Source organism: Camelus bactrianus, chromosome 8, assembly GCF_048773025.1.
Source record: "Camelus bactrianus isolate YW-2024 breed Bactrian camel chromosome 8, ASM4877302v1, whole genome shotgun sequence".
Classification (NCBI taxonomy): Eukaryota; Metazoa; Chordata; class Mammalia; order Artiodactyla; family Camelidae; genus Camelus; species Camelus bactrianus.
Window position 1 is genome coordinate 2,631,679 of NC_133546.1, and position 26,156 is coordinate 2,657,834.

At 43.7% G+C, this 26,156-nt stretch overlaps 1 protein-coding gene across 1 annotated transcript in view; it reads left to right on the plus strand.

The window, feature by feature from the left end:
• The first annotated feature begins 24,255 nt into the window (after window positions 1-24,255).
• TBXT (T-box transcription factor T) overlaps window positions 24,256-26,156 on the plus strand; it is a 62,212-nt gene continuing 60,311 nt past the window's right edge. Inside the window, exon 1 of the mRNA XM_045513321.2 lies at window positions 24,256-24,319. The gene's annotated coding sequence lies outside the window, so the exon portion shown is untranslated. The remainder of the gene's footprint in view (window positions 24,320-26,156) is intronic.

Sequence of the window (26,156 nt, forward strand, 5' to 3'; positions counted from 1 at the left end):
TGATTTTAGTAATGCTCTTATAAATCAACATTTTTAAAAATCTATTTTTATATATAGTGGCTGACATTTGCAAATCTCAAACTCCCAAATTTAACCCTTCCCACCCCATTTACCCCCTATAACCATAAGATTGTTCACTATGTCTGTGAGTCTGTTTCTGTTTTTAGATGAGTTCATTACTGCCGTTTTTTTTCTTTTTGTAGATTCCACATATGAGTGATATCATATAATACTTGTCTTTCTCTCTCTGGCTTACTTCACTTAGAATGACAACATCCCAGTCCCTCCATATTGCTGCAAATGGCATTATTTTATTCTTTTTATGGCTGAATAGTATTCCACTGTATAAATATACCACAGCTTCTTTATCCAGTCATCTGTCGATGGACATTTAGGATAAAACCAAGATTTTTAGTGTGAGAGAGAAAATACAGGTCCGGAATAGAAGTTTATGTAAAACCTTATACTGTTACATTTGCACTGAAAACATTAATGTGAAGTCATGCTGTATTTTTAATATGTACTTTCCAGCTTCTGGGTCTAGACCCAGTGACACCCCAGTAGCAGTGAGCACCTGTTCTGAAACCCAGATTTGATGACTGAATGCTCTTTCCACTGACAGGAACAGGAGCTCTACAGCAGATGGCTTTCTCACCCTCCCTGTGCCCCTGCCGTTTGCCACGTCCCTGTGCAGTTCCTCTCATCCTTGCTGGAGGGTCTGCCTTCCCACCCTGTGGCTGGGAGCTGGGCCATGTGATTTTCTCTGGTTGATGGTATCTTAGCAGACCTACTGGGCCAGCTGGGGTCATTAACATGTGTTGGTTGGGCCATGCCTTCGCGTGCCTTGTCATCACCGAGGAAGGAGCATCCTCAGGCTTGCCCACTGGTTAAAGAACCCGTGGTCATACCATACATGTTACACGTGAACATTCCAAATGTCTCCACGCAGTACGTGGTTTTCTAAGCGTGTATAAAGAAGGGGGAGAGACTAGATAGGTCAGGGACCAGGCAGTGGAAGTGATCGAAGAACTGCCCTCCTAACAGGGCTGTGACGTGGCGCACCTGAGCGTTTAGGCGCACCTGAGCTTTTACGTTTCCGCCTGAGCTTTTCCGTTTTCACAAAACAGCTCGTTTTTCAGCTATTTTAAACTGATGCAGTGCTTTAAGAAAGAAGGCCCGTTTTTAAAATTGGGTTTTTTTCTTTTGATGTTGAGTTGTAGGAGCTGTTTATATATGTTGGATATTAACCCCTTATCAGTCATATCATTTGCTAATATCATCTCCCATTCAGCAGGTTGTCTTTTGGTTTTGTCAGTGGTCTCCTTTGCTGTGCAAAAGCTTTTAAGTTTAATTAGGTCCCATTTGTTTATTTTTGCTTTAGTTTCTTTTGCTTTAGTTTCCTTTGCTTTAGGAGATGGATCCAAAAAATAGCTGTGATTTATGTCAAAGAGAGTTCTATCTGTGTCCTCCTCCAGGAGTTTTATGGTATCTGGTCTTTTTTTTTTATGGTATCTGGTCTTACATTTAGGTCTTTAATCCATTTTGAGCTCATTTTTGTATCTAGTGTTAGAGAATGTTCTAATTGCATTCTTTTACGGGTAGCTGTCAGGTTTCCCAGCACCACTTATTGGAGAAACTGTCTATTTTCCATTGTATATTCTTGCCTCCTTTGTCATAGATTAATTGACCCTAAGTTGTGTGGGTTTATTTCTAGGCTCTCTGTTCTCTTCCACTGATCTTTACTATGGGATTATATGAAATCACATGTGTTAAACTTTTGAAAATTGTAAAGCCCTGTAGAATTTTTTAAAAATGAAAAATAAAGAGAAGGGAAAAAGAAAACTACTTAATTTTTTGAAACCAGAAAATTAATAGATTTTAGAAAAGATAGTTTGCTTAAGAATTAAAAATAAAAAACTGATCTTATATATATAGATTCAAAAATCCTAAATATAAATTTCTCTTTGTTAAAATCCATTAAAACAGTAAAAAATGATATTTATCCAGCTGCATTTTTAGTAAGACAGAAACAGTGGTTTAATATTAGAAAATATACTGTTATAATATAATTTCTTAGTTCAAATGAGAAAATAATATATGATGTACTTCAGTAGATCTTGAAAAGGAAATTAATAAAAGTCAAAATTTATCCTTGATTAAAAAAAAACCCTCTGCATAAAATCAGACTAGCCAAGAATTAACTTGATGGCTGTGTCATGTTTAATGATGAAACGTGACAAATCTCTTGGGTCCAGACACAACCCAGGGTGTTGGGCTGGCCCTGGTAAGCGGTGGAGGGAGAACGGGGCCCCAGCGGGGACAGGGGTGTCCTGAGAAAGCTGTCTGTTCTGGGTTGAACTGTGTCCCCTCAGAAAAGGTGTGCGGACGACCCAGCCCCCAGTAACTCAGAAACAGGGTCGGGAGGATGTAACTAGTTGACGGGAGGTCACTGTGGAGCGGGGGCGTCCCTAATCCTACGTGGCTGGCATCCTGATGAAAGGGGAGTTTGGACACACACAGGACAAGTCCCATGAAGACAGGGGTGGAGACTCAGAGGTGCCCGGGGGGCCCGGGGACGCCAGAGACAGTCTGTGACACCGAAAGCTGCAGAGGACAGGAAGGCCCCTCCTCTGGGGCCTTGGCAGAGAGCACAGCCCTCAATTCACCCATGTGGCCCCAGAACTGGGAGGGAAGCCGTGTCTGTGGCTCTGAGCCGCAGTCGGTGCTGCTGTGTTCGCAGCCCTGAGACCCCAGGCCTCTCTCCAGCAGAGCATGAGCGCGCTAGGGAGTCACACGAAGCCTTGGCTCCCCCTTGGCAACCCTTCCTCTCCCTGTATACAAACCCTGCTGCTCTGGTCGCCTTCCCCTGGACGGCAGTGGCATCGCATTACAGGCCCTCCTCCCCCTTGTGCCACTGTGGTCCCCTCTCTGCCCACTGGCCATGCTCAGTCTGGCCCAGTCACTCCCTGTCCGGCCCACTCACCTTGCTGGCCTCCTCGCTGCCTCAGTTTGTCCAGACAGCCTCCTCCTCCTCCCCCCTCCCTCCCCTCCTTCACTTCTTGGCTCAGCTGCCGCCTTGCACCCGCCGCCGCCCAGACTGCCCCCCACCCCCAGTCTCTCTGCTTTCTCCTCTCGCTCACACCCGCTCACACGCCAGGTAACGTCTTCCTCAGCGTGCTTCCCCGCTGCTTCTCCCACCTCAGCCCCGAGGGGAGAGAGGGTCGTCTGTTTTATCTGTTTGGCTCGCCCGTTCCCGCAAAGCCCCGAGCAGCGCCGGCCGCAGGGGGGGCCCGGAGGAGCTGCTGCGGAGTGAGCGAGCAGACGCGCGAGTACAGAGCCGTTAGCCTCTCGGCGGTGTGCCCGCAGCTCCCGGCACGGTGCGGCCTGTGGTTAGATGGCTGTTCTGTCTCGACCGGGGAGCAGTTCTGTGCCAAGACGACCACACGACTTGAAAAGGAGGTGGGTTTCCTCCACCTCCTGGCCCCCCGCACCCCCAGGCTTCCCACCGGCACCAATGAGCGTAATTTCCTCATCTCACATGTAGTGAAAACTGTTCCCCTCCGCACCGCCCGCGCTTTTTAGGCACAATGTGAGCTTTGGAGTAATGAACCTGAGCGCGGGGGTGTTCGGGTGTGGTCTCGGACCAGCGGCGTGGGCCTCCGTGGGAAAGGCATTGGAAACGAGTCTCAGGGAGCGCCCAGACCGGTTGAATCGAGGCCTGGAGGCGGGAAGAGGACGGGGGCTGCAGACTGCTGGCAGAGGCTCCGGTGACGCCGGTGTGCACTGGAGTTCAGAGCCCCTGCTCCTGGCCAGCAGCGAGGGGTTAAGTAAATTGCACCTGAGGACTTTGAAGGAGATGCTCGCACCTTCCAGGAAGCTCCTTGATGTGGAGATGACCCCCCGAGCACGGTGCTCTCCACCCCGCTGGAAGTCAAGCCTGAATTCCCTCCCAGGCACCGGGACGGCCCCCGGCCCCCGGCCCCGCCCTCCTCGTAGGCACCTTGATGGGATTAAAAAAATACACCCAAATGCTTGCTGTTGACAATACTTAGTGTCAGATACCCCTGTCCTGGCAGGAGGCGCATCTGCATTCTATTAACATGCGCATGAAGTGCTGTCTGGTCCGAGCCAAATACACAGACGGGGAAATCAAAGGGAGCCTTTTGCCACCTTTTGCTGGCTTCCTCCTGAACAGCTATTTGCTCTAAAACGACTTCCTCAGGGAATTTCCTTTCTCAAAGAAGCTTCTCTCCATTTTAAAGGAAAACGACCCTTCTCCCTCTCGTAGCGCTTCTGGCCGGGGGCCCTAATGGGGCGGGGGTTGCCGCCCGCGTATCTTCCTGTCCTTTCTCGAGCTGAAGGCGAGGCTCTTGGGAAAACACTCAGGAAATGGGGCGACTACAAAGGGCTTCGTCTTGTGTGGAATTTATACTAACACCCAGCTGAGGCTTGTACCTGGGGGCGGGCAGACAACTGCTGGAAGGCAGTAGACTTTGAACCACGGTCCTATGAGGAAATTGGAAAACCATCTCCAACCAAGTATTTCTGGACATTAAAGGATGGGTTTCCTGCTCAAAGTTCCCTGCCATCATTCCAGCAGGTTAAATATGGCACAGAGAGAACAGGCAGGGAGCACGCCGACTTCCAGCGCGAAGGTTGAAAGGGCTGGCTGGCACTCAGCAAATATTATTGGCACATTTTTGATGCTTCCAAGAAGTCAAAATAGGGTTTTTTGAAACAAAACCTTTCTGTCTCTGAGACTGATTTGTTGAAAATCTTAAAGCTTTAATGAAACTGCTTGGTTATCTCATTTTTCTCATGACCAAAGATGTGAAAATCTTAAAATTTGTGCAATCGCAGAGTTAACAGACCTGAGAAATCACTCGGTCCAGTGCTTTATTTTTCCAGGAGGAGAGACACGGAGAGGATGCCCCGGGGCTGGCAGGGCCTCCCCTCCCAAAGCCCTTTCCACCAGATGCTTCAGAAATCGTTCGTTCGTGTAACTACGTTCAACAATCTTTAATCACTGAAGGAATCTTTTTCTTAACGGTTGGAAGTGAACGGGATGCACATTCACTGTATCTGTATTTACCAGGATTGGGGAGAAGTGACGTGTTCCTGCTGTGCATCAGTCTAATGAAGGCTCGGCCTGGTGAAACGTGCCTGCACTTCTCCATAGAACCGTCCCTCTGAAGTCTGCGTTACCTGGACTGAGGAGAGGAAACCTGAATTGCAGGTCCCCACGTTCCAGGGGTACTAGAGCCCCCTCGCCCCTCACCCGTTTCAGCCTGTCTCCTGCTTTGTGACGGGATGTACGAGGAGAGGACAGGAGGGGCCGGACCATGTGCCGTCTGGGCTCACTCGCTATCGATTCTTTTCCCAGATTCTCTTCCCAAAACCTTGTAGTGCGACTTCCGCTAGGTCAGGTCATCCATACCAGATTGTCATTGAATTTCCTCAGGCACAAAAGCTAGGCACTTCGGCAGGAAAAGGCTCAGTTTTAAAACCCATTTTTATAATCACTTTTGAGGAATGGGGCAGATTTCACACAGTTATGTTTGTGAGAAGTGTAATTAGAGTGAGTTTCCACCTTAGCACATGCCTCACCGCCTGCCTTGTGTGTTTAAGCCGATCCCATCGCACCTCGGTTTCCAGACTACGTCTCAGACTACGTCTCTTTTGCACAACGAGTCACGATGTTTGCAATACAGACCTACTTGGGAGGGAGGTGGTGTCATTTGGCAAAAGGCAAAAAAGAGTTGTTTTTGTTTTATTTTCTATGGATAGGCTAAACATGCTGGGCTGAAATGTAAAATGTGTGTTTTATAGCACAGTGACCATCCACAGTCATCTTCATCGCCACCCATGACACTTTCCTGACGCTGGAGTAACATCCCAAAGGCTCACAGAGGCGCCGGCAGCCACTGCCACAGTATATAGGCAACGTGTCAAGCCACGTGGTTATTTCATTTCCTCCATACTTACACTTATGAATATATTTTAGGCTTTTGATGGGTGTATGTTGGCTTGAATTAGTTGAACATTAAAAATAGGTGATTTCTTTAACAGTGTATTTTATTGACTTTTCTCTCAGCGCCTACATTTTCAAGTTCTTTCGCCTAATTTCATTAGGATATAATGAACTTTTGAAAGGATATGTGATTTTGAGCTTTATTGTGCTAAATTTGCTAAATTGCTAAATTTGAATTTGTTTTTACTTTGCCATGGTTTTGATTTTTCCCTTCATTGAAAGTGTCTAGACTTCCACATTTAACCAAATTCGCAGATATGAACATCAGGCAGACTGTCAAATAGAATTAGCAGGAACTCGGGCCGCGCCCAGCCACCCACAGCCTCCTGGTCCTCCTCCACTCCCTCGCTTGTGGATTCTCTCGCCCTCTGTTTCGAGATGGGCCTGCAAAGGGGTTTCCCAGGTGCCTCCATCTCCACTGGGAAAAGTCCATGCCTGTTTTTTTCTTTCCAAGTAGCTGTTAGCGTGTGTGCCACTTACTGGTCTCATGCATAGCGTACCGGCGGTGACATCTGCTAAGAGGAGCTAAGTCTCCAGAGGAAAGAGCTGGACAAGTGCAGAGCAAGATATTTGAGGATGAGCTGGCCGCAAGCATCAGCCCATCAGTTCCTGAAGGACTGCGATGTCAGCGTTCCTTTCCAAGAGCTCTGTGGTCACCCCACACACAACTGGCCTGGACAGTGCTTTGACGTGCAAATGAAAGATGCCAGCCCCAGCCCAACTCAGTCCACAGAAGAGGAGGTTTTCCAACCCCACCCCCAGAAAAGAAGGACTTGGTCTAAGCTTGCTGTCTCAGAGACTCGAAATTACCCAGAAAAAATTGTTAACTTCAAGAATTCTAATATAATAAATGCGAATAATTTAGTAGGAACTGAGACTTAAGTGAAAGTGGCATTTGGCAGATTTTGATGGATTAGAAAGATCGTATCATTCGTTATTTTCAGCAAACAATTTTCTGGTGGACATTGTTCTATTCATAATTGTACTTGAAGACATTTATATCAAGCAGATAATCAATAAAATATATGCATCAGTAGTGGAAAAAACAGATTATGATTAAATTATTTCCAGTTCAGAAATAACTGAAAAGTTTCCAAAATAATAGAAAATTCTATTTCTTTTGTTACTTTGTATACATTCAGTGCACAATACATGTTTGTTTTAGGGGCTTTACTTACAAAACGCCAACACAGTTGACTTTTTAAAATCAAAGTGGTACTTTGTGTCAGGGAACCTAGTATACAGTTTTCTGTGACTCAGTGAACTCAGTGGAGAAGACCACACTATGAAAACTACATTGTACCCCCAAAAGAGAGAAATCAGAATTACATCGAGACAATCCGTGTCGATACGTTAGCATTATTATTTTCATTACTCTCAGTAGAGTGCTGTTTGCAAGTCGTAATGACATTAAGCCTACCTTTATCCTTTTGCATAAAAGAATGCCTGAGACGTCTGCCCATGTGTGTGTGCGTGTGTGAATATATGTGTGTATCTTTTAAAATCGTCACCACAAGGACAGGTCAAGGTCAACTAGATCACATCGCTCATGCATCACTGAAGCATTTGTGATATTTCTCCCATATCTGACTTAACCATCCAGCACCCTGAGCCCTTCTGAACTTTACTGATTACAGGAAATAAGCTAAATGACCTTAACTGATCAAAATAGAAGTCACAGGATCCATGCGCTATGAAAATTGATACTGACAAAGCTGATAAAAATATGATAGGTATCAGGCAGCACTTACATAGGCCAGCCCACCTCCAAGTGTTTTATATGCACCAGTTAACTTGGTTCCTACAAAAGCCCAGGGCAGCCAGACGCCATTATTTTCAACTCCGTTTTACAGAGGAGGAGCATTTGGGCACAACAAGGAGAAGTAACTTGTGAAAGGGCTGGAGCTTTCAAGGGGCAGAGCGGGATCTGAACTCAGAGCCCTAGATTTCAAGCTCCTAAACACTGTTCCCGTTCACCTTCCAGCCTTTCAGCTGGCCTTTCGTGTAGAGGCCTTCACGTAAGCGCATGCATTTTCCCCGTAAGCAGGAATTTACCAGCCTATCCATCTAAATATTTACGAACACTTAATTCCTCTGGACTTCATGGAGCTTTTTTATTATCCATGCGGTTGGCCAACCAAATATCTGATTTTGTTGTTGTTACAGTGTTGTTTATAAAACAGAGTCATTGTACTCATAGGGTATTTTTTTAGTGTTTAAATATAAGTAAGTACTTTTTATTTTTTAATTTTTTATTGAAGTGTAATTGATTTACAATGTTAGTTTCAGGTGTACAACAAAGTGATTCAATTATACATATACATACATACGTATTTTTTCTTTTCAGATTCTTTTCCATTGTTATTACAAAAAAAAATTGAATATAGTTCCCTGTGCTGTACAGTAGGTCCCTGTTGTCTATCTATTTTATATATAGTAATGTATGTCTGTTAATCCCCAACCCCTAATTTATCCCTCCCCGCCCTTTCCCCTTTGGTAACTATAGTTTGTTTTCTATGTCTGTGAGTCTGTTTTTGGTTTGTAAATAGAATTTGTATCTATTTTTTAGGTTCCACATGTAAGTGATATTATATAATATTTGTCTTTCTCTGACTTACTTCACTTAGTATGATAATTTTTAGGTCCATCCATGTTGCTGCAAATGGCATTATTTCATTCTTTTTTATGGCTGAGTAGTATTCCATTGTGTGTGTGTATACATTTTACATCTTCTTTTTTAAAAACTCTTACTTTCTATCCAGTTCTAGCAGACATGTATCTGTTTTCCAAGCCCATGGCAGAGAATTAGAAGAGAATTAACGTGCTAGGAAGACATGGTGAAACAAGAAGAATGATAGTCTGAGGGCCACAAAAGCGAGAGAGAAAAAGGGAACCGGGCTGGTTTGCGTAGCCCCTGAGGTTGTCAGCACAGTAGCGCCCAGAAAAGACAGTTGTGGTCTTAGGGACGTGGCTGAGTCCTCAAGGAGTGTTTCTGTGCCTGAAATCTAGCAAGGCCCTGGGCAGGCCTGCCTGGGGCTCTCACCTGCACCCCTGAGAGCTCTCTGAGATGGCGAGGATGCGGGAACTGAGGGCCCGGGGCCCACAGGAGCCCCAGGAGGCCCTGGAGCGGATCCCGGGACTGGAAGGACCGACAAAGCAGGAAAGAACAGTCTGACGTTTAAGTCATTAAAGTACCCTCCACCTTGGCTTCTTGGAACTTCAGACAAGAGCTGCTCCTTGGTTGGAGACTGCAGAGCTGGGAAACCTTGTGGAGATCCTTGCCCCCTACCTCATCCCAGTGGGGACGGAGCTGAGGAGGGACAGAGCAGGCCGCAGGGAGAGGGCGGCAGCCGCAGACAGGACTGATCTGGGTGGATGAGGAGCCAGGCCTTTGTCCCCAGAGCAGGAAAAAGCCACAGCCGTGGGGACCTGGACAACTATGGAAAACCAGCCTCCAGAGAAGGGCTGGGGGAGGAGGGGCAGCTGCATAGACAGGGCAGGGCTGCAGCAGTTGTCGAGGGGAGATGTCCCAGGCTTAGGAGAGAATGGAGAGGGTTCAGAGCCCGTGGGGCACGATGTGTACTAGACGGGGGCCCGGCTGTGTGTCCTTCCCTCGACCAGCGCCCACTCCTGCCCTCTCCACGCTCTGGATGCGGTGAGAAGGCCAACCATTTACTCTCCAATGAGTAACAAGAGGGAATTGGCTGTGATACACTAATAATTATCCACACGGAATTGTTAAACGCAGGCCACAAGAACCAGTTGCAGAAAGAAATTCGAAGTTATTAAGCTTAATATGAAACAAACAGAATAAGCCAGTGGAGGAGGGAAGAGCCTGACCTCAGGCTCAGGCTTCACGCGCTGCATCCCGGTTACAAGTGAGGTGAACAGCGACCAGAACTTTTTTTTAGTGGATCAATTGATTCATCTCGGTGACGGAGAAGTTAATTTTTGTCTCTTGGATAGAAATGATATAATCAGAGACACAGCAGCTGGGCTTAACCCATAACATTGTAAAAACCTTCATACACAATGAAAAGAAACTTCGTATAATAAGAAAGAAAATAAAATCTAAAAGTAACGAATGTGGGGGGGAGGGTGTAGCTCAAGTGGCAGCGCGCATGCTTAGCATGCACGAGGCCCTGGGTTCGATCCCCAGTCCCTCCGCCAAAAACAACTAAACCTAATCACCTCCCCCCCGCCCCGGCCAAAGTAAAATAATTAAATAATACAATAATACATAAATAAGACAGTTTTAAAGAAATAAAAATAACAAATGTGAAAACAGGATAAAAGTTTACATCCAGAATGTATATAGATTGAGATTGATAAATCTATAACACACCCTTGGCTAATCAAATACTCAAAGGACTTTTCTTTAATTTTCTTTTTTTCCCCGTTTTTCAGTTTTATTATGTAGAATTATTACAGTTTGACTGCACATGCACATTATATTGCATGTAAATGCATATGTACAGTGTACTGCACATGTTTTTTGGTTTTCATATACGTACTAATTATTGTTTCTAAGAACAGATTAGATCTTTAGCTTTTGAACTTACGTAGTCATCAAAGGAATAAAGCCAACTACAAAATAAGAATCAACAGAATGCGGTAACCCAGTCATGCAGGACAGTCCGATGTGCTTACATGTATTCAAGAAATCAAAATAATAACTAGTTCATTTGTGTCCTTATTATTAAATACTCAGAGGATATTAGCGGCCCCACATGAACAATAACCGCGTGTGTTAACTGATTATATTAAGCTTCATGACCCCAGGGTGAAGGGCAAAGGGCACATCGGAGCCAGAACTAGAACTGGGACAAGAGGGAATAGAAATAACCGACTTCTACGTAAGAAAGTTAAATTCTGCTCGTACTTAAATTATAGTCATTTGCGTTATACTCATTTTACCAGCAAAGTAGCCAAAATAAAAACCCCCAACCTGGGCAGGCTATGGGTGACCAAGTTAGCAGATTTCTCATTCGGGGGAGCAGTCTGGCCGTTAGATTGTGCTATGCAACTGTCCCCACCCTCTGACACAGCGGTCCCTCTTCTGAAATGATAATCTGGGGTAGATAGAAAATATTTGTAATAACGGTACTGACAGTAGCCAAGTTAGCAATAACTCAACGCCCAATCATTGGTAAACGCACGCATCACACAGCAGCACACCTCTTCTTCACGTGTGTGTCCCTCGGCTAGATGGAAGTTTGAGAGTAGGGATACTATCTTAATCATTTTTGTGCTCACAGCATTTAACAGGCCAGCACATTAAAAAAAATCAATAAATATTTATTGAATGGAAATTAGCCAAATCCAGGTAGCTAATGGGATGTAATGATGTTACCATAATAATTATGTAAAACCTGCATTACATGGCAATGTGCACACAATATAAGTAAAAAATCAAAACACCAAACTACACACCAACTCCGACTCTGTAAACCGCAGGTGTCCATGGTTGTCATGAGAGGATGGATGGGGCAGCCCAGCCAGACGAGCCTGGGCTGGGGTCACCAGGAGACCTGGCTCTAGGTCAATTTTTCCACCCATAGAACGAAATGTCCACTTTGCAAGGTTGCTGTGGGTTCATATTGAGTTAAGTAGACCTAGATCACAAAACAAGGTTTGACTATAATGTGTTCCACACATAGTTGTTGAATTAAGTAACAAAAGCAGAACCCAGCAGACTGCCTAGGACTTGGTACGGGGTCCTAAGTGGAAATCACTGATTACTGTTAGAAACACAAGAGACAGGGAACATATGAAGAGTTGATGAGTTAGTCTTACAAGTTTATTTTCATAAAATTCACTATAATAATACACAGAGAAAAAGAAAAAGGCAGGGAAGTAGCTGATGCATTTTTGAAAAGAACCAATGAAAAATGAATGTCTTGTTTTCAACTTTATTTTAAAACCCCGTTATTGAGACAAGCTGACAATCCAGCTTGTCTCATTCCCCTAAACTTCTGGATGCTTGGAGTTTTACTTCTTAGATTTCTAGACTAGAAAAGGGCCTGATCAATTGTTGTTTTTAATTTATGCCTACCGCCTGATGGAATTTGAGGTAGCTTATGGTAAAAACAATTATGGTATACAATTATACCTTTAAAAAAACACTTAACCTAACTGAATGTTTTGCACATAAAGTTAAATTGTAGCTCATTGAAAAATTGTCTGCATTCTCAGCAAAAGAGGTTAGGACGGAAATGCACAGCAGCAAGTCCCGCCCTTTCCGGGGGGCAGGGGGAGCTGTCGTAAGCACTTGGCAGGTATCAGTTCAGCTGTCCTCACAGCGGTGGGCTCCCCTCTGCAGATGAGAAAAACTGTGCACACAGAGGGCAAGTGACTCCCAGAAAGCCAGTTGGAAGTGCCAGAGCTGGGAGTTGGGCTCCAGCATTCTGGTTAGAGAGGCCACAGGCCCAAACTCAGGGATTCAGCCCAATAAAGGACACTAGCAGGCACTCTCTCAAATGTGCCAGGTGCTTAAATAGAAATATGTAAATGATCTCTGGGTGGGAGTAAAGATGACCCCACAAGACCATCAGTTGATGGATGCTGCTCTCTGGTTGAAGAATAGACTTTAAAAACCTTGGAGGAGGAAGTAGCTGCTTCGTTTCTTTGGTTCACTGTACTGATCTCCCAGGGCTGTGTAACAAGTGGCCACAAACTGGGTGGTTGACATGGAAGTTAGGGCCTCACGATTCTGGAATCCAGAGTCTGAAATCAAGGTGTCAACCTCTTCAGGTGGCAAAGCATGCTAAAATTAAGACATTAGGAACTACTATATATAAAATAAACAACTACTATATATTAAAAAAAAAAAAGCAAGGCCCTACTGTACAGCACAGGGAACTATATTCAATATTTTGTAATACACTATAATGAAAAAGAATATGAAAAGGAATATATATGCACATAAAATCCAATCAGTAGGCTGTACACCTGAAATTAAGACAATATTATGAACTGACTATACTTTAATTAAAAAGAAAAGACGTTATAGTTGGGAGAAAAAGCTGAGGATTTGACTACACAACGTTTTGATGAGGCCTCACAAAGACACCGAGGTCAGAGAGTCCAATCACACTGGGACCTTTTCAAGGGGTGTAGGGTGAGCCTCAGACCCTGTCAGCCAAACTCTGGGGCCTCTAGGAGCTTCAGGGTGTTGACTCAGCATCGTTCGTCAGGATCCAGACATAAAGAAGGGTCATCCCCAAAAGATCTCTGAGCAAGGTCTTTGTTTCCTGGTGTGAGTCCCCTTGAAATCCATGGGAGACACACAGAGTGTCTGAGGAAGTTACTTCTGCTGAAACACTGCCAGCTTGGGCGGAAAGGAACAGAGGGAGTACAAACCCGAGTTCTACTCTCAGGAAGCAGGCTGAGAAAACGACTCAGCTGCAAACAGGAGCTGCCTTTCATGTCGAAGTGAAAGCTGGCTTCACAACTGCCATAGAGCACCTTCTCACCTCCCGTTTTCTCCTCTTTTGAACTGAGCTGCCTATGGCTGTTACCTGCTGCCTGTCCCACTGGTGTGTGCTGGGTGTGTTGGGGACAGACAACTTTCCTCGCTGGTGTCACAGGTCCAGAGCTGGGCAGAAACTGTGTCCCAGGGGCTGAACTTAGGAATTATACCCAGGAGCCTTCTCTGACTTTTGGCCTGGTTTAAATGAGGAGATTTTGGAGTTTTAGCTGATGGTATAAGTGATAAGAATCTTGGCAATCTTGGGAAGGGCTGAGTGTCTTTTGCATGTGAGAGGGATGTGAATAATAAAAGCTGGGGGGTGGATGGTGGATGGTGGCAGACAGACTCAAGGTGGCCCCAAGATTCTTGCCTCCTAGTATTTATGTCTTTGTGTAATCCCCTCCCCTGAGTCACAGAGCAGGCCTGGCGACTTGCTTCTTTTTTATTTATTTATTTATATTTTTTTACATTTTTTTTATTGAGTTATAGTCATTTTACAATGTTGTATCAAATTCCAGTGTAGAGCACAATTTTTCAGTTATACATGAACATACTTATATTCATTGTCACATTTTTTTCACCGTGAGCTACCACAGGATCTTGTGTATATCTCCCTGTGCTATACAGTATAATCTTGTTTATCTATTCTACATTTTGAAATCCCAGTCTGTCCCTTCCCACCCGCTGCCCCCTTGGCAACCACAAATTTGTATTCTATGTCTATGAGTCTGTTTCTGTTTTGTATTTATGTTTTGTTTTGTTTTGTTTTGTTTTAGATTCCACATATGAGCGATCTCATACGGTATTTTTCTTTCTCTTTCTGGCTTACTTCACTTAGAATGACATTCTCCAGGAGCATCCATGTTGCTGCAAATGGCGTTATGTTGTCAGTTTTTATGGCTGAATAGTATTCCATTGTATAAATATACCACCTCTTCTTCATCCAGTCATCTGTTGATGGACATTTAGGCTGTTTCCATGTCTTGGCTATTGTAAATAGTGCTGCTATGAACATTGGGGTGCAGGTGTCATTTGAAGTAGGGTTCCTTCTGGATATAAGTTCAGGAGTGGGAATCCTGTGTCCTATGGTAAGTCTATTACTAGTCTTTTGAGGAATCTCCATACTGTTTTCCACAGTGGCTGCACCAAGCTGCATTCCCTCCAGCAGTGTAGGAGGGTTCCCTTTTCTCCATAGCCTCTCCACCATTTGTCATTTGTGGAATTTTGAATGATGGCCATTCTGACTGGTGTGAGATGATACCTCATTGTAGTTTTGATTTGCATTTCTCTGATAATTAGTGATATTGAACATTTTTCATGTGCCTATTGATATCATTTGTATTTCTTCCTTGGAGAATTGCTTGTTTAGGTCTTTGACCCATTTTTGGATTGGGTTGTTTGTTTTTTTCTTAATAAGTCATATGAGCTGCTCATAAATTCTGGAGATCAAGCCTTTGTCGGTTTCATTTGCAAAAATTTTCTCCCATTCCATAGGTTGTCTTTTTGTTTTACTTATGGTTTCCTTTGCTGTGCAGAAGCTTGTAAGTTTCATTAGGTCCCATTTGTTTATTCTTGCTTTTATTTCTATTGCTTGGGTGAACTGTTCTAGGAGAACATTTTTGAGATGTATGTCAGATAATGTTTTGCCTATATTTTCTTCTAAGAGGTTTATTGTATCTTGTCTTATGTTTAAGTCTTTGATCCATTTTGAGTGTATTTTTGTGTATGGTGTAAGGGAGTGTTCTAGCTTCACTGATTTACATGCTTTTGCTGGTGACTTGCTCCTAACTGATAGCTTGTGGATGTCTCTCTGGTGATCCTGGTACCATATACAAGATGCCACCTTGCTTAGTAAACTCACCTTCTCTCCTTTTGCTGATTCCAAAGAAGCCAGTGGCCATCAAGCCTATAACTGAAAGAAACTGAAAACCATCAGCATCCTTGTGAGCAGGGATATGCGTGCCTCCCCAGTCAGACCTCCAGAGAACTCAGCCTGGCTGACACCTTTACTGGGACCTTGTGAGATCTCATGCAAAAGATCCAGCTAATTCATCCCTAGATTTCTGACTCACAGAAACTGTGAGATCATAAATATGTACTGTTTTTTTTAAAACTTATTTCATTTTATTTATTAAACTTTTGGGGGGAGTAATTAGGTTTAGTTTTTTGTTTGTTTGTTTGTTTATGTATTTATTTTTTTAATGAAGGTACTGGAGATTGAACCCAGGACCTTGTGCATGCTAAGCACGTACTCTACCACTGAGCTATACCCTCCCAGCAATGTGTATTACTTAAAGCTGTTACAGCTGTAGTAATCTGTTACACAGCAACAGATAATTAATGCATGCAAATTATGCCATTAACATGAGTAAAGAGTGATGCCAGAGTACAGTAAAGATTTTAGTGGCTATATGATTATTGGTCTGCATTATTATTTTTATTAATTGGAGCCTATCTTTAGAATATTTATAGCCCAGTTAATTTGTGAAATAGATAAATGTTAAGATTTTAAAACAATTTTGCACATAGTAGTAATTTTTCTATTTTTATTAGCCCCCAAGTTTGTTTGTTTGTTTGTTTGTTTGTTTGTTTTTTTGCCAATACCACCCTGTTTTGATTACTGTAGTTCTATAGTATTCTCTGAAGTCTGGGAGGGTTATTCCTCCAGCTTCATTCTTTTCTTCAATATTGCTTGGGCAACTCTGGATTTTTTGTGATTCCATATAAATTTTAGGATTATTTGTTCTAGTCTTGTGAAAAATGTCCTGGGCAATTTGATAGGGATTGCATTAGATCTGAAGATTGCCTTGGGCAGTGTCCCCCAACTTTTAGTTGATACAGTTTACTAGATAAAACTTAGAGACTCTTGGGGTGCAAAAGGTTTATTTATTATGCATGGATCTCCTGCTGTTTACCAGACGGTTCCAGGCACTTTTCAGACATAATCTTATCCTCAAAACAATCCTAGGAGAAAGATATTATCAATAAGTCTAGTTTACAGCTGAAAAACTGAGTGTTGGTGATGTTCAGTAACTTGCCTACAAGGGTAGAGCTCGGATTTGAGACCAAGATAGACTGAGCCCCAAACTTATGTCCTTTACATACATTATACTGTTTATTTTTAAAGTTTTTAAACATTAAAGAGGTAGAAGATTCTTTTCTCTTAGCTTTATTCACCTGTTTACTTTTACCAATAGACTTTTAAAAATGAGGATCTCTAAATATTTAAAAATGTTCATAATTATGTTGAACACGTGAGTAGTAGAAGTGCAAGCACTGTCCTGTATTATTTCAGCAAATATTTTAGAGAGTCTTTTATTAAATATTATACAAATGCAAAATAAGTCATTTTAATTTTGCTATTTGTTAGCCACACTATTTCTTTTATTATTTCCATAGAGATTTGCATCACAAAGGACATTAATTCTATATTTTTAATGAATATGAATGAACCTCAATTAATGTTTGCTGAGCACAGATGTTGTTCAAGCATGATTTTCAAAAAGTTAAAAGCATGGCTGCCACACAAATATAAAATGAGCATCTAGAAAAGATCAATGAAGCTAAACTGGTTCTTGGAAAAGGTAAACTAAACTGACAAACCTTTAGTTAGACTCACCAAGGAAAAAAGGGGGAGGACTCAAATAAATTAAATCAGAAATGAACGAGGATTTATTACAACTGATGCCATAGAAATACCAAGGGTCATAAGAGACCACGATGAACATTTATATGCCAACAAATTAGACAACATAGAGTAAACGGATAAATGCTTAGAAACATACAACCTATCAAAACTGAATCATAATGAAACAAAAAATCTGAACAGACTGATTACTAGTAAGGAGGTTAAATCAGTAATCAAAAACCTCCTAAAAAAACAAAAGTCCAATGGCTTCACTGGTGAATTCTACCAAACATTCAAAGAAGAATTAATACCAATTCTTCTCGAATTCTTCCAAAAATTAGGAGAGGAAGAAACTCTTCCAAACTCATTTTATGAAGCCAACATTATTTTGACACCAAAGTCAGACAAGGATGCAACAGAAAAGAAAATTACAGGTCAATATACTTGATGAGCATAGATGCAAAAATCCTCAACAAAATACTAGCAAGAGAGAGAATATTTGCAAATCACGTATCTGAAAAGGAGCTAATATCCAAAATATATAAAGAACTTACACAATTCAACAGCAAAAATCCCAGACAATTCAGTTTAAAAAAATGGGCAGAAGATCAGAATAGGCATTGTTTCAAAAAAGACATCAGATGGCAAACAGGGATGTGACAGGATGCTCAACATTATTAATCATTAGGGAAATGCAAGTCAAAATCACAGTGAGATACACCTTTTAGAATGGTTATTGTAAAAGACAGGAAGTAACATGTTGGCAAGGATTTGGAGAAAAGGGAACCCTCGTGCACTGCTGGTGGGAATGTAAATTGGTGTAGCCATTATGGAAAACAGTATGAAGTTTCCTCAAAAACTATTTAAAAATAGAACCACCATATAATCCAGCAATTCTACTTCTGGGTATTTATTCGAAGAAAACAAAAACACTAACTCGAAAACATTTCTGCACCCCCGTGTTCATTGCAGCATTATTTAGAATGGCCGAGATATGGAAACACCATCAGTGCTCATCAAGGATGAATGGATAAAGAAGATGTGGTGTATACATACAATGGAACTTTATTAAGCAATAAAATATTTTGAAATCTTGCTATTTGCAACAACATGGATGGACCTCAAGGGCATTATAAGAAGTGAACTAAGTCAGACATAGAAAGATAAATAATGTGTGATCTCTCTTATATGTGGAATCTACAAAAATAAAACAACCCTCCCCAAACCAAGCCCCCAGGTCGACGAGGGGTTGAGGGATGGGAGAAATGGGTGAACTGACTTTCTTTTTAGTTTAAAAAAAAAAAGAATATGTATCAAAGATTTAATTCGACTAATTAGTTAATAAGGGGGTAAGACGTTAAGACAGAGTCAAAAGAGATTTCAGATATGAAGATTCATATAGTGACTGGTAAACAGTGAGTTTTCATTGAGAAACACAAACTGACAGAAACATAAAGGCACAAAAAAACCAGGAGACAGTAGGATCACCTTGGGGAAATACCGTGCTAATCTGCAATTCCTTTTAGGATTTAGTTAAAGTGATTTGTTGTTAAACGTTATCAACGTTTATATCTTTATATGTATCTATAAAGATATACTTATGATTAAATATATTTCCTTCTTCCTACAAAAGGAACTTATCACATATAAAGAAGCCATAAAGAAATAATTCTCAAGTCATAGGGGATGCTAAGCGAATCCTTGCTTGCCTAAGCTTCTAATGCAGACGGTCTGAAATTCACCCTAATGCACTTTCCCACTTACTTTCTTTAAAAAAAATGCTGAGATAAACAAGCTTAAAAGGCAGGGTTCTCTTGGAAGTTTCTTTGCATAGTTCTCCAGGTTCCTAAGCCCATCTCCGTGTGTGGTCTGGCGCTGAACCGGGGAGGGAGGACCCTGTGGGTTCCCGGGGCCCAAGTACCCTGGGACCCGGGTAGTCGCGGCGGGTTTTACTGGGACGCGTCGGGCTGACCGCCGGGCGTCGCTGCTGCAAAGACCTGGACCATCGCGGAGGCTGCAGGCTGGACACGCGGGGGATGCTCCCGGACCGCGGGCGGGGCGCCACCTGCTCGAGTCTCGAGAAAGAAGTTCAGACAGAAGAGTTGAAGTGAAGTCATTAAGCCTTGCTTGAAAAACCACTGCTCCTTGTAAAAAATTTTTAAAGAGTGGTTTATAATTTAAGGAAGCACAGAGGAACATTTGGTTATTCAAAAGCGTTGATTTTTTACGAGAAACTCTTAGAACAGACTGTGAAGTGCGTTGGGACTCACATCTCCGTGTTCTCACTCGCTAGTGCAGCCCTTTACCTGGGCGTAGGTGGAGCCCCCCGCCCCCTCGGTGAGGTTTCCTCTCGCGGTCTGGGAAGATGCGAGAGCGTGTGAGATCACAGAATCCCAATTTTCTTTTCTCTGTCCCCCTGGGGTCCTCTTACTGGGGATGACAGTAATTGCGGCTTGTAATGGCACGACTTGAAGGGGACCGAGGACGACTGCGGGTTTACGGCTGCCAGCGGGGCTCCGGGCGGATGGGGGGCCCGCGGCCGCTTCCCCGGCGGGCGGGGCGCGCGGCGGGCGGCGGGTCCCCGCTGCGCGCTCATTAGCGCCCACTCTGCTTAATGGCTTCCTGTGGCTGGATGTTTACTTGTCATTTGTTTTCGCCTTTGTTTCCCAGCTACTGAACCGCAGCTTGATCGCGACTTCTCTTTCCTTCTTTGCCGCGCGTTGCTGGAGCTGAACGGGCGCCCCCCGCGCACAGAATCCGCGCGCACAGCCGGGCGCCCCGTGGGCACCCTGGGGGCACCCCGCGCTCCAGCGCCCACCTGGTAGGACACAGAGCTGGGCTGGGTGCGCAGCTGAGAACGCCCGGACAGGCATTCCTGCTACCTCCGAAATATTCCGGCCTCCAATGCGCTTCATCGTCAGAACGACTCAGGAATTTGGGGTCCTGGTCCCCCTTAGTCCTCCCCAGGCAAGCCTTTGCTCTTGGAGCCCCTCAGCCCAGGGTCAGGTGGGAGCAGTGCTGGCCCCCTTCACACCCTCGCGGACAGGTGAAAGAAATGCTGGGAGCCGGGCAGAAGGGGAGACCCAAACACCATGGCTCCCACATCCTTTGCACTCCTAGGGGGCTGGCTTCTGAGTCACAGGATGCGCTAGGGATGGCTCTAGTTCCAGACCTCCGCTTCATTTTAATGTCATTCTGTCCTGGGGTGAGTCCTGAGAACAGCCTGGTGCAGGAAAGCTTTTCCCGCTGAGGGATGGAGGGAGGGAGGGATGGCCCTACCTGGAGCGGCCACCGCCCAGAGTATCCAAGGGAGTCCACGGTCTGCACACAAAACGGCCTCACGTAAATGGGAATTGCTCCAGAAATGAGGCTGAACGGTGGTCCCAGTGCTGGTGTGGGCTACACTGGCGGCACCCAGAGTACACCCCTGTCTTCCTAGAGCCCTGGGCTTCCCGATCGTTTTCTTCTTGAACTGAAAGTGGAAAATTCCACCCTCAAGTTATAAATCCCCGGGTAACTTAGAGAGTTCTCCCAGGGCGTGGGCGAGGGGTCTGCACTGTTTCAAAGAAGCTATTCCGTGTACCTAGTTATACCTCCTAAAACAGGTCTTACCAGTTTGACGTGTGCCCCAATTTCTAAGAGGCGAAATATTTAAAAGAGGCGAGAACTCTAGTGCCTGCTTTCTACCAACGTGGCAAAACCACCATTTATTATCACAGACAGCGTATTCGGACGTGAGGGCTGGTTTACAGTGTATGTAACTCTAGCGTCTCCATGCCAAAGGAGATAAAACTAGAAATTGAATTTTAAGGGAAAGTTACCTTTATCTACTTCCTCTCTTTGTCCTCAGACCTGTCCTCCCCTTTCTCCTTTCTTTTCCTAAAGCCCTCCTCCCCTCCAGCACCCGCTCCAAAGATTTTCCCTTCTGTTAATCTGTTAACTCTCAGTTACCACTACCTAGGATTTAAAAAAAAAAAAAAAGAGGGAAAGGAAAACAGTTTACTTCCCTTCAAATTGTTTCTTTTAATTTTAAAATACAAATAACACCTATTATGTAGGGACAGAGACTTTCAAAGGTGGTTTTGTTTTGGTTTAGGTTTTGTTTTGTTTTTTTTTTTGGTGTCAGTTACTGTTGAAAACCACACTTTCCTGACTAGATAGCTGTGAGTTATCCAGATGTTATCCTCTGATGCTTAGAAATGGGATTTTAAATGTCTAGCTATCTGCTGACTTACAGTTTACCATTAAAAATGTCTCTCTATGTGTGTATGTACACATATACTGTTATTTTTGAAAATAAGCTTCTAGGGTTGCAAGGTGAGTCGAGCAGATGTGGAATCTTGAAGAACTTGAGTGACAGTGAGGATTTTCAGAAGCTGATCTGGAAGGACGCTTGTGGAACAGAAATCAAACAAAAGCCCCAGAATATAAAATCTCCAAGTTTCTATTTATCCTTTTTTTCTTCTTCTCAATTTTAATAAATGCTTTCACTTTTTAGCAATTAGTTCTGGGAGGCAATGGTGTAATCTGCCTTACAAGTAGGTTACTATCACAGGAGAGCTGTTTTTAAAATATTTTTAAACTATATTTTTAAAAGTATATCGATTTTGTTAAATTTGCTGCATATTTTAAAAAACTTTTTAATTCAAGTGTAGTTGAGTTACAATGTTAGTTTCAAGTGTGCAGCAAAATGATTCAGTTATACACATACATACATGTATAAACTATACTGATTTTTAATCTAGTTTGTTAAATAAAATAAGCACTGTGAAATGGGCGCTTGTATATTTGGTATTTTCCCCGAGTGCACTAACCTCAGCGATAGCGGTAACCCAGCTGCAGTTCAGGGGGAGAAAAACTGCACATTTTCCCCCAGTACAGTACGTGGGCTGCTTCTCTCACCACAGAAAAGAAATCCATTTCAATAAAAGCAGAGCATTTACTTCTTGCTCAGAACTGTGCATAAATACAAACACAAACAGCCTAAGGGGTGAAAAACCGGTGTCCCACAACGTGTTTGAGATTCGAGAACATGAGATTTCCTTCTCTAATGTGAGTGTGTGTCTCGGTGCATTTCCATGTTTATTTCCATATACACTCGGCAGTGGGTAGTATATGTAATTTGTATATGTATGTCTTTTTGTCGTATTGGCATTTAAAAAAATTTTTATTGATATATGGTTGATTTACAACGTTAGTTTGAGGTGTACAGCAAAGCGATTCAGTTATACATGTACATACATATGTATCTTTTCAGATTCTTTTCCATTATAGGTTATTACAGGGTATTGAGTATAGTTCCCCGTGCTCTACAGTAGGTCCTTGTTGTTTATCTGTTTTATATGGAATAATGTGGAGAACATGAGATTTTTAAAGTCTGGCTGCCAGGAGTGATGTCAGTTACCTTTTCTATACTGAGTCCTGTGACACTGCTGACATCACACAGCGGGTTTCATCTCAACACCATCACTTTTACTTATGGGGGCGTAACTTTCCAGTGAGTAGGAAATGGGAATCTTTGGGAAGTGAGTGAAACTTACACCAGCGTCTCTGGGTGGCTGTGGTGTGTCCAGGTAAACTGACTGACCTGAGTGACCTCTGTGAGAACCTCCCAGAGCTGAGTGGATGAATGCCCCTTCCTCTGAGGTCAGTAGTATTATAGAGTGAAATCCTCTGGGACTCTTGCATAAATGTTAAGTGTTCACCGTGCTCGGACTGGTCTAGGCCATGCTGGTGCATGGCGAGCATGACAGGCTGACCGTCACTGGGAGTGTCCCCATGGGCAGGATACTGAGAAACAGTTTGTAGGGGAGTGTCACCTCTTATTAACCGTGCAGCACATCGCTACCCTGCACGGCTGTGCCAGGCTCTCTCCTCGGACCTATGCTCTGGGCTCTACAGGCACTATCACCAGTCACATTGCCCCACATATTGTTGTGTGCTGTTCCCATAAAAACCTCTGAAGAAATGATGCTCAAACTTGCACATTTCCTAACTAATATGTGCACCTAATCCATTTAACATGAAATTTCCAGAGAAGATTTAAACATTGTTAGTACAGTGACTTTTTTTTTGGAATGGAAAAATCCAAGTGCAAAACTTGGAGTGATGTGTCGAGCAAAAGAATCCATGGTTTTCACATGTGAATGCAGCCCTCCTGAAGGGAGGTGTTGGGGTCCCAGCCTGTGGGGGAGCGCCTCTGAATGGGGGACCATGGAAAGGGGCCGGCGGTCCATCAGGGAAGGAAGGAATTCAGAGCGCAGCCTGGAGATGGTCATGGATGAATGCAGGCTTATGCGTGATCGCCTGAATTGGCCATTTCTGTCTGTAAGCAGGACTGCAGCCTGGTAACTCAGGGTGGATCTTTTTGAGTGGAAAGCGGGGATATCTGAGCAAAGGTTTTCAATTGGAGATAGAAGTTCGAACAAAAACACCTTCCTCACAGCTGAGACCATGTCTGTGTGAAGGTGAAAGACGAAAGTTGTTTCGTGTTGTGTAGTAGACGAGTCAGATGAAGGCGTCCTAACTCCTGCTGGAATCTCAGTCATCATGGGTGATCAAAGATGTCACATGAGACGAGACCCAGGTGTCCACCCTGGAGGAGTCGGAGCCCAGGGACAGCCTGTCACAGATACTCACAGAAGCAAAATAACACTATTTTCTAGAAAGTATGGACTTTGACCTAAACAGGTGTCTACAAACGTTGTTTACTATAATTTTGGAATCCTTAAATGGTGTATATAAAAGTGTGTTTTTTGTCTCTACCAAAATAAGTTTAATTTTTCTCAGAGTTTTAAGAATTAAAACATATTGCTGTATCTTTTCACTTTTATACACTGATAAAGAACAAAATCTACCAGCTCATATATTTATAAATAATAATATTAAATACTGAAATACTAGAGTGAAATCTTGCATAGTCAAAAGGACTGGAGATTTCCAGTTTTATGCCAAAAGGAAGAATTTATTGTTCCAGTGTTAACTTTGGCCTTAAATATTAAGCTATATATTTCAATGTGAAATCATACCCTTTTCCATTTGTAGGATAGTGAAAAGGTGTAATATCAAGTGGTACCTTTCACCGCTGCGTGAGCAAATGGGGCCCTGATAACTCAATGTTCTTTTTCCAGTGTCTCCTCCTGGGAGAAGAGGGACCAGGCTGTTGGTCAACGATGATCAGAGGGAAAAGGTGAGATTTCTCAAACTGATGAAAAATGTGTTTTCTGCTACTACATTTTAATTTCTGTTCAGGAGTATTTTTTGCATGTCTACTATAGCCCAAGCTTTTTAACAACTTAGAATCAAAACATTCATTTTGGTGAAGTGGTTAGTGTAATAAACATTTAAAAATCCTTCTTGTATGCAAAATAGTGTCTTGCATCATCCAAACAGTTTCCCTTGGATGGTGTAAAGAAGGCAGTCATGATCGCTGCCTCCAAAGAGTACAGTGTGTCTGGAAGGAAAAGCATGCACTGAACCTGATTCAAAGGACAGTACTGAAATCACCAGACAGAAACACGTTTGGAGAGAAAGAAAGTCAATTATTCCTGCTCTTTATTGTGTAAAATCAGGGTGAAAATGAACTAAGGAGGTTTCCTATAGAAAGCAGGTTTTAGGACAGTCTTAAGGGGCTTGCTTCTCTAGAGAGGACAGGGCTCGACCTGTCAGCCTGGTGACTTTTGGCTTGAAGCTCCCAGCTTCGCTACTGCAGGACCCGCGGCTGGATCGGGCGCCTTCCGATTCTCGTGCTTCCTTCTGCCTTCCTTCCCTGTGCTGCTCTGGGCGGAGCCCTTCCCTCCCCAGCGGCATTTTAACTGCTGTTCCACAGCCAAGGAAAGATCTTCAGCAAGCTGGCATGGCATGACTCAGAAATGCAAATACAGAGGATCTAGGATAGAATGTAAAATAACATGAAATGTATTTTAATACCTGCACTTCACCAGTTAGGTTTCGAAATGAAGATAATTTGTTTTGCCTTGGTTCGTACTGTTGGATTTGCACACTCAGACCCAGCGGCAGGGGTAGGGGCATGAGCCCAGTCTCAGAGTAAGGCAATTGGTCTGACTCCTCGTCTTGTGCCTTTCAGGTGAGCAGGTCCTCAGACCCCTGAGGCCATCTAGGAGGCGGTGACGATCGTGCCTGTTTTATGAGGTTGTTACGAGAGGGACCTTAGTGAGAGGGTCTGGCACAGGTTCGTTTAAAGACGAAAACGAAGAGTGTTCGCTGCTTAAAATAGGTTTTATTCAGTTGTGTATGCGTTTTCTCAAATTCTTTCCCTGAACAACTTGGTGTGTCCTGAACCGTCCGGGCGTGCGGGGTGGCAGGCGCCGTGCGGAGGGCCGGTTTGTCTCTTCCCCCTGCGGGGCCGGGCCTCCCGGATGAGCCGGGGAGGCCCGGCCTTCGCGCCCGGGTGTCAGGAGCTCAGCGCTGTCCGCCCGCTGGACAAGGCAGTATCTGGGGGGCCGCTCCGTCAGGTGGCTGCAGATGGCTGAGAGTTTAATTCGCAGCAGACATTCCTTCTCTGGAGAGAAGGCAGAATGGTCTCATGACTGTCGACTCAGAAGTTCCCTTTCCAACAGAGATACAGCTCACATAGTAAACTAGGAAAGGTGGTTTTCTCAAATGATGCTGGAAACATGGAGCTTCTGAAAAAGAGAATCACGCCCACCGGGAAGGAAGGCTCTGTCGTGCTGCAGAAGTGGAAGTAAAGGTGTTTTTGATGTTGATGGCTTCTGGCTGTCCCTCTGAATTCAAAGAAGACCTGAAAGCAGTCTCTCTGTCCGCTCGCACGTACGCAGGAGTACTCACGCCGGCAAGAGTGGGAAAGGTCTCCACAGACAACTTATAAGATTTCGTGGAAGTTTCAAGACAAGGATGAAAAGGTTGTCCTTAAAAAAAAAAAAAAAAAAAAAAAAGAGCTAGGCTGGATGGTAAAGCTCTAGAAACTTCCACACAGGAAAGCTTCAAACAGGTTTACCTGAGCTTGGGAAGGTACGTCTGAGGGGACTGCAAGTGGCCTCAGACAC